At 48.9% G+C, this 7,356-nt stretch overlaps 1 long non-coding RNA gene across 1 annotated transcript; it reads left to right on the top strand.

The window, feature by feature from the left end:
* Positions 1-9: 9 nt before the first annotated feature.
* LOC138930359 (uncharacterized) lies at positions 10-7,016 on the top strand. The gene is made up of 2 exons (XR_011446168.1): positions 10-1,498; positions 5,849-7,016. It is a non-coding gene; the product is annotated as an uncharacterized lncRNA (long non-coding RNA).
* Positions 7,017-7,356: the final 340 nt, after the last annotated feature.

The following is a 7,356-nucleotide window of genomic DNA, read 5'->3' as shown; positions in this document are numbered from 1 at the left end:
TCCCTGAAAGGGGTGAATCTGATGGCGTGAGGCTGCAGCCTAGGCCCCCAAAGCAGAGATAGGCTTGCAGTGGCCTGGGTCCCCAGAAGCAAGCCGAATAAGGACAGTGCTCCCAACCAAGAGCTGACAGCTGGCAGAGAGCAAGAGGTATGGCCCTAGAGAACAGGAAGCTGAGGTTGGTTGAGGTAGGGGTGGACTGGTGGGGTGGGGGCGTGGTGGCAGATATGCATGAAGGTGCACAAAAGGCTGGTGGCAAAGGTGTGCAGCACAAGCCCTCCCGGACATAAAAGGACAGAGAAAGTGATACCACTTGGAGAGTTGGGGTCTGGGAGTGGAGTCCTCCAGTTGGGGCACGCCCACCTACAGACATGCCTCCCCGAGGACAGCTTTACCAGCCACCAGAGAGGAAGACAGTTACATTCTATCTCCCTACTGTGGCACAATACCTTGCTGGGCCATATGCAGGATGAAAAACGGGGTGCCTGACACCCAGTAATCCTGAAATGATCCCTACAGGGTTCCCTGCTTACTGAGAAGAACAAACAGAAAACTTGCAGGCCGGCCACTCAAGCAATAAGGGAGGAGTGTAGTGGAGAGCCCCCCACCCTTACTGTATCCCTGTCCCCTGGGTCATGCAGTAATCGGACCCCACTTAGTGGTCTAAAGGGCTTCCCTTGTGGCTCAGCTGGTAATACACCTGCAATGCAGGAGACCTGGGTTTGATCCCTGGGCTGGGAAGATCCCCGGGAAAAGGGAAAGCTACCCACTCCAGTATTCTGGCCTGGACAATTCCATGGACAATATAGTCCATGGGGTCGCAAAGAGTCAGACATGACTGAGCGACTTTGACTTCACTCACTTCACTATGGGTCTCGTGGCAACAGGACATGGTGGCAGAGGGTCTGGAGGACAATTGGTGTCCCCTTGCAAGGCATTGGCACCAGGTGAGGTAATGACACAGTCCTCAAAGGACAGAACACCAGCATCCCAGACACAGCTGGGCAAGCTACTTCCGTCAGCAAGGGAGGCTCTGCGGGACTGTCAGCTTCCACTGAGGGCAAACAAATATCCCAAGTCTCGGTTTTAAGGCCCCACTCATCCACGCAGTGGAAGGCTGCACAGGCGCCGGCCTGAAGCCTGATTCTGGGGGAGGTCGCTGAGGTGACCGCACCCGGACTGCCCACTCGAGGAGCCCCTTGGACGGCTAGGAAGCCCGCACCCACACGAAGACAATTACCTGAGGTGAGCTGAGTGCCAGGCTGTGACGGTGCAGGAGCGGCCAAGAGGAGCTACCCCACGCCCAAGGCCAGGGGTGGCGGCTGAGAGGAGCAACCCCATGTCCAAGGAGTGGTGGCTGCGTGGGTGCAGGAGGGCCAAGAGGAGCTATTCCACGTTCAAGGTCAGGAGGGGTGGTGGTGAAGAGATACCCCTCGTCCAAGATAAGGAGCAGCAGCTGTGCTTTGCTGGAGCAGCCATGAAGAGATACCCCACGCCCAAGGTAAGAGAAACCCAAGTAAGATGGTAAGTGTTGCAAGAGGGCATCAGAGGGCAGACATACTGAAACCATACTCACAGAAAACTAGTCAATCTAATCACACTAGGACCACAGCCTTGTCTAACTCAATGAAACTAAGCCATGGCATGTGGGGCCACCCAAGATGGGTGGGTCATGGTGGAGAGGTCTGACAGAATGTGGTCCACTGGAAAAGGGAATGGCAAACCACTTAAGTATTCTTGCCTTGAGAACCCCATGAACAGTATGAAAAGGCAAAATGATAGGATACTGAAAGAGGAACTCCCCAGGTCAGTAGGTGCCCAACATGCTACTGGAGATCAGTGGAGAAATAATTCCAAAAAGAATGAAGGGATGGACCCAAAGCAAAAACTACCCAGCTGTGGATGTGACTGGTGATAGAAGCAAGGTCCAATGCTGTAAAGAGCAATATTGCATAGGAACCTGGAATGTTAGGTCCATGAATCAAGGCAAAGTGGAAGTGGTCAAACAGATGGCAAGAGTGAACGTCGACATTCTAGGAATCAGTGAACTAAAATGGACTGGAATGGGTGAATTTAACTCAGATGACCATTATATCTACTACTGCGGGCAGGAATCCCTCAGAAGAAATGGAGTAGCCATCATGGTCAACAGAAGAGTCCGAAATGGAGTACTTGGATGCAATCTCAAAAACGACAGAATGATCTCTGTTCATTTCCAAGGCAAACCATTCAATATCATGGTAATCCAAGTCTATATCCCAACCCATAACGCTGAAGAAGCTGAAGTTGAATGGTTCTATGAAGACGTACAAGACCTTTTAGAACTAACACCCAAAAAAGATGTCCTTTTCATTATAGGGGACTGGAATGCAAAAGTAGGAAGTCAAGAAACACCTGGAGTAACAGGCAAATTTGGCCTTGGAATGGGGAATGAAGCAGGGCAAAGACTAATAGAGTTTTGCCAAGAGAATGCACTGGTCATAGCAAACACCCTCTTCCAACAACACAAGAGAAGACTCTACACATGGACACCACCAGCTGGTCAACACCAAAATCAGATTGATTATATTCTTTGCAACCAAAGATGGGGAAGCTCTATACAGTCAGCAAAAACAAGACCAGAAGCTGACTGTGGCTCAGATCATGAACTCCTTATTGCCAAATTCAGACATAAATTGAAGAAAGTAGGGAAAACCACTAGACCATTCAGGTATGACCTAAATCAAATCCCTTACAGTGGAAGTGAGAAACAGATTTAAGGGACTAGATCTGATAGACAGAGTTCCTGATGAACTATGGACTGAGGTTCATGACATTGTACAGGAGACAGGGATCAAGACCATCCCCACCGAAAAGAAATGCAAAAAAGCAAAATGGCTGTCTGGGGAGGCCTTACAAATAGCTGTGAAAATAAGAGAAGCGAAAAGCAGGGGAGAAAAGGAAAGATATAGCGTTTGAATGCAGAGTTCCAAAGAATAGCAAGGAGAGATAAGAAAGCCTTCCTCAGTGATCAATGCAAAGAAATAAAGGAAAACCCAGAATGGGAAAGACTAGAGATCTCCAAGAAAATTAGAGATACCAAGGGAACATTTCATGCAAAGATAGACTCAATAAAGGACAGAAATGGTATGGACCTAACAGAAGCAAAAGATATTAAGAAGAGGTGGCAAGAATACACAGAAGAACTGTACAAAAAAGATCCTCACCACCAAGATAATCACAATGGTGTGATAACTCATCTACAGCCAGACATCCTGGAACGTGAGATCAAGTGGGCCTTGAAAGCATCACTACAAACAAAGCTAGTGGAGGTGATGGAATTCCAGTTGAGCTGTTTCAAATCCTGAAAGATGATGCTGTGAAACTGCTGCACTCAATATGCCAGCAAATTTGGAAAACTCAGCAGTGGCCACAGAACTGGAAGAGGTCAGTTTTCATTCCAATCCCAAAGAAAGGCAATGCCAAAGAATGCTCAAACTACTGCACAATTGCACTCATCTCACACGCTAGTAAAGTAATGCTCAAATTCTCCAAGCCAGGCTTCAGCAATACGTGAACCGTGAACTCCCTGATGTTCAAGCTGGTTTTAGAAAAGGCAGAGGAACCAGAGATCAAATTGCCAACATCCACTGGATCATCGAAAAAGCAAGAGAGTTCCAGAAAAACATCTATTTCTGCTTTATTGACTATGCCAAAGCCTTTGACTGTGTGGATCACAATCAACTGTGGAAAATTCTTCAAGAGATGGGAATACCAGACCACCTGACCTGCCTCTTAAGAAACCTATATGCAGGTCAGGAACCAATAGTTAGAACTGGACATGGAACAACAGACTGGTTCCAAATAGGAAAAGGAGTACGTCAAGGCTGTATATTGTCACCCTGCTTATTTAACTTATATGTAGAGTACATCATGAGAAACGCTGGGCTGGAAGAAGCGCAAGCTGGAATCAAGATTGCCAGGAGAAATATCAATAACCTCAGATATGCAGATGACACCACCCTTATGGCAGAAAGTGAAGAGGAGCTAAAAAGCCTCTTGATGAAAGTGAAAGAGGAGAGTGAAAAAGTTGGCTTAAAGCTCAACATTAGGAAAACGAAGATCATGGCATCTGGTCCCATCACTTCATGGGAAGTAGATGGCGAAACAGTGGAAACAGTGTCAGACTTTATTTTGGGGGGCTCCAGAATCACTGCAGATGGTGATTGCAGCCATGAAATTAAAAGATGCTTACTCCTTGGAAGGAAAGTTATGACCAACCTAGATAGCATATTCAAAAGCAGAGACATTACTTTGCCAACTAAGGTCCATCTAGTCAAGGCTATGGTTTTTCCAGTGGTCATGTATGGATGTGAGAGTTGAACTGTGAAGAAAGCTGAGTGCCGAAGAATTGATGCTTTTGAACTGTGGTGTTGGAGAAGACTCTTGAGAGTCCCATGGACTGCAAGGAGATCCAACCAGTCCATTCTAAAGGAGATCAGTCCTGGGTGTTCTTTGGAAGGAATGATGCTAAAGCTGAAACTCCAGTACTTTGGCCACCTCATGCGAAGAGTTGACTCATTGGAAAAGACTCTGATGCTGGGAGAGATTGGGGGCGGGAGGGGAAGGGGACGACCGAGGATGAGATGGCTGGATGGCATCACTGACGTGATGGACATGAGTTTGAGTGAACTCCGGGAATTGGTGGTGGACAGGGAGGCCTCGCGTGCTGCGATTCATGGGGTCGCAGAGTTGGACGCGACTGAGCGACTGAACTGAACTGAACTGACATCTACGCAGTGCCCTGCCTTTCACCTAGGAAATGCAGACAGGCTGGGAATTCAAGCGACCTGGGCATTCTGCAACTGACATGGAGGAATGCTGTGTTTGATTTCCAGCCCTGTCAGCCCTGCAGGCACGGGAATTAACAGGCTGCCATGGAAGAGCTGTGGCTGTCATCCTGTGACTTGAGCCGAGAGGTTAAGGCAGGTATCCTTGTCAGTTTCCTCCCAGGGACACTGTAGTCACTGCACAGCCCAGCCTTGGTTCCCGGCATTCCCTCCATGACAGTTCAGGGTAGCAGCCACTCTGGCTCCTTGGGCACTTGCTGCCCTTGGCCCTTCACCCCAGTTGAGCGCGGGGGCAGCATGGTGACTACTGAGACCCCACAGGTCATGAGAACCTCAAGCATAGGTGGTCACTCAGGGATGGCTTGGAGGGCTGAAGGCACGCAGCGAGTACAGGAATCAGCTGCCGCCCCAGACCCAGGGCAAGAAGGGAAGGGGTTGACGTCATCGGAAGCCCGGAAGCCAGGATGAGGGGCCACGAAGCCTGGGCCATCTCTCCTCAAGGTCACTGCCTTGTCATCTTCCGAGTCATCTACCTGTGGTTTGATTCATCAGCTGAGATTTTTATTTCAAAGACTGTGGTTTTGTTTCTAATGTCTAAAGTTATTTTTTAGTTTTAAATTCTGCCTAGACTTTAAGAATTTGTCTTATCTTGTTAATTCCTTCTTGTGTATCTACTTTTTTAAGTTTATTTTTAATTGGAGGATAATTGCTTTACAATACTGCGATGGTTTCTGTTGTACATCAACATGGATCAGCCATAGGTATACATATGTCCCCCTCCCTCTTGAACTTCCCTCCCACCTCCCACCGTGTGTGTCTCTTTTGGTGTGTCTCGGAGGCTAGTGAAGATTTGGGGAGTTGCAGTAGCCTTCTATCACAGGAATGCAAATGACTGGTAAATATCCATGAGAACTGCTCTCTGATCTCATGAGAATTCAAAGGTACTGTCAGTCTGTTTCAAAGTCCCCCCGATTAGGCACAAGAGTACAGGTGTTTCTCTTTCTCACCTCCTTCCTTTATAGACTGATCCAAGGACCGGGGATATTCAGTGGGACTCACCTCCGATGCTTTCAAGACAAGCTGATGTGTGATACAATGCCCCAGGAACCTCCTTGGGAGCCATATGGAGAGCATAGCCTGCAAAAGGGCTTCCCTGAGAGCTCAGTTGGTAAAGAATCCATCTGGAATGCAGAAGACCTCGGTTTGATTCCCGGGTTGGGAAGATCCACTGGAGAAGGGATAGGCTACCGACTCCAGTATTCTTGGGCTTCCCTAGTGGCTCAGGTGGTAAAGAATCCAACTGCAGTGCGGGTGACCTGGGTTCAATCCCTGGGTTGGGAAGATCCCCGGGAAATGGAAGAGCTACTGACTCCAGTATTCTGGCCCAGAGAATTCCATGGACTGAGTCGCACAGAGTTGGACATAACTAAGAGACTTTCACTTCACTTCACATCCTGCAAAAGGAGGTCAGGCTTAGAGGCCAATGTCCCTATCCACCCTTCCCTCCTGCTAGCTAGAGATTCAAAACAAGCTGCTCAAGCCTTCCTGTCCTCATTTGCTCATCTGGAGAAGGGGGTGACATGCTACCAACTTCCTAGAGCCGCCACGAGGCTCGGATGGATGAGTCCAGGCACGTAGCAGACACTCCCAGTCCTTACCGAAAATTATATCATCTGGCCTCTGACAGTGATGCCCTGGGGATGTAACAGGGCCACTCCTCTCTCTGAGGGACCTGCCAGCATTCCATGAGGATGGGTGGTGTTTTCAACATGAGATAGCAGACCTGTCTTCAGCCGGCCCTCTGGGAGTCCTGAGTGGGAAGCCAGGGGTGAGGTGTCCCTTTTAGGAACATTCGCTCTGCCTTGAGCCCGGCAGTATGACCACAGTGCCGCGGGTCGGGGGGAGCCTCCCTCAGCCAGTGGTTTGTTGAACCCCAATGTGTGTGGCAGAGGGATGGAAGCCCCTGCTTGTAGATGATGGGGACCGGTTCTCCTGCTCACTCAGATGTATACTGGGATGGACCTAGTTCCTTTTACAGCCTTGTCCCTCCTTCTTATTATGCAGGTGACCTTTCAAGAGCAATGGTTTTAGGTGGATTCTCAGTTCTTATTTGTGCTTTCCCCATGGATCTGGATTGCTCACCTGCGGGCCACCTATGCATTTAAATAATATAATACACTCTTCTCAGTATGTGATTCCTCGTCTTTTCCCCAACTGACCTGGCATTCCAGGAGGGGCTGGGTGTCTAAGAGGCACTGGCCCCAGTCCCAGCCTACCTAGCCTGAGATCATAGGACCACCCCCCGACACACACACACACACAGTAGTGGGGCCAGCAGCACAGCAAGAATCAGACAGCCTGGGTCCACGAAGCATTGGGTGTGGGAACTTAGAACTTCTGCCCTGAGTCACCTGACTCTCCTCACTTGAGGCAGGAAAACTTTGTGCCCAAGATACACAACCCAGAAATCATCAATCCAGAGTTTAATAATTTGGTCACATAAAACTGTATAACTACTTGACAGCCGAAA

The sequence above is a fragment of the Ovis canadensis genome, chromosome X (genome assembly GCF_042477335.2).
Source record: "Ovis canadensis isolate MfBH-ARS-UI-01 breed Bighorn chromosome X, ARS-UI_OviCan_v2, whole genome shotgun sequence".
Taxonomy (NCBI): domain Eukaryota; kingdom Metazoa; phylum Chordata; class Mammalia; order Artiodactyla; family Bovidae; genus Ovis; species Ovis canadensis.
Note: the sequence above shows the minus strand (reverse complement) of the source record. Positions and strands in the feature narration are given on the sequence as shown.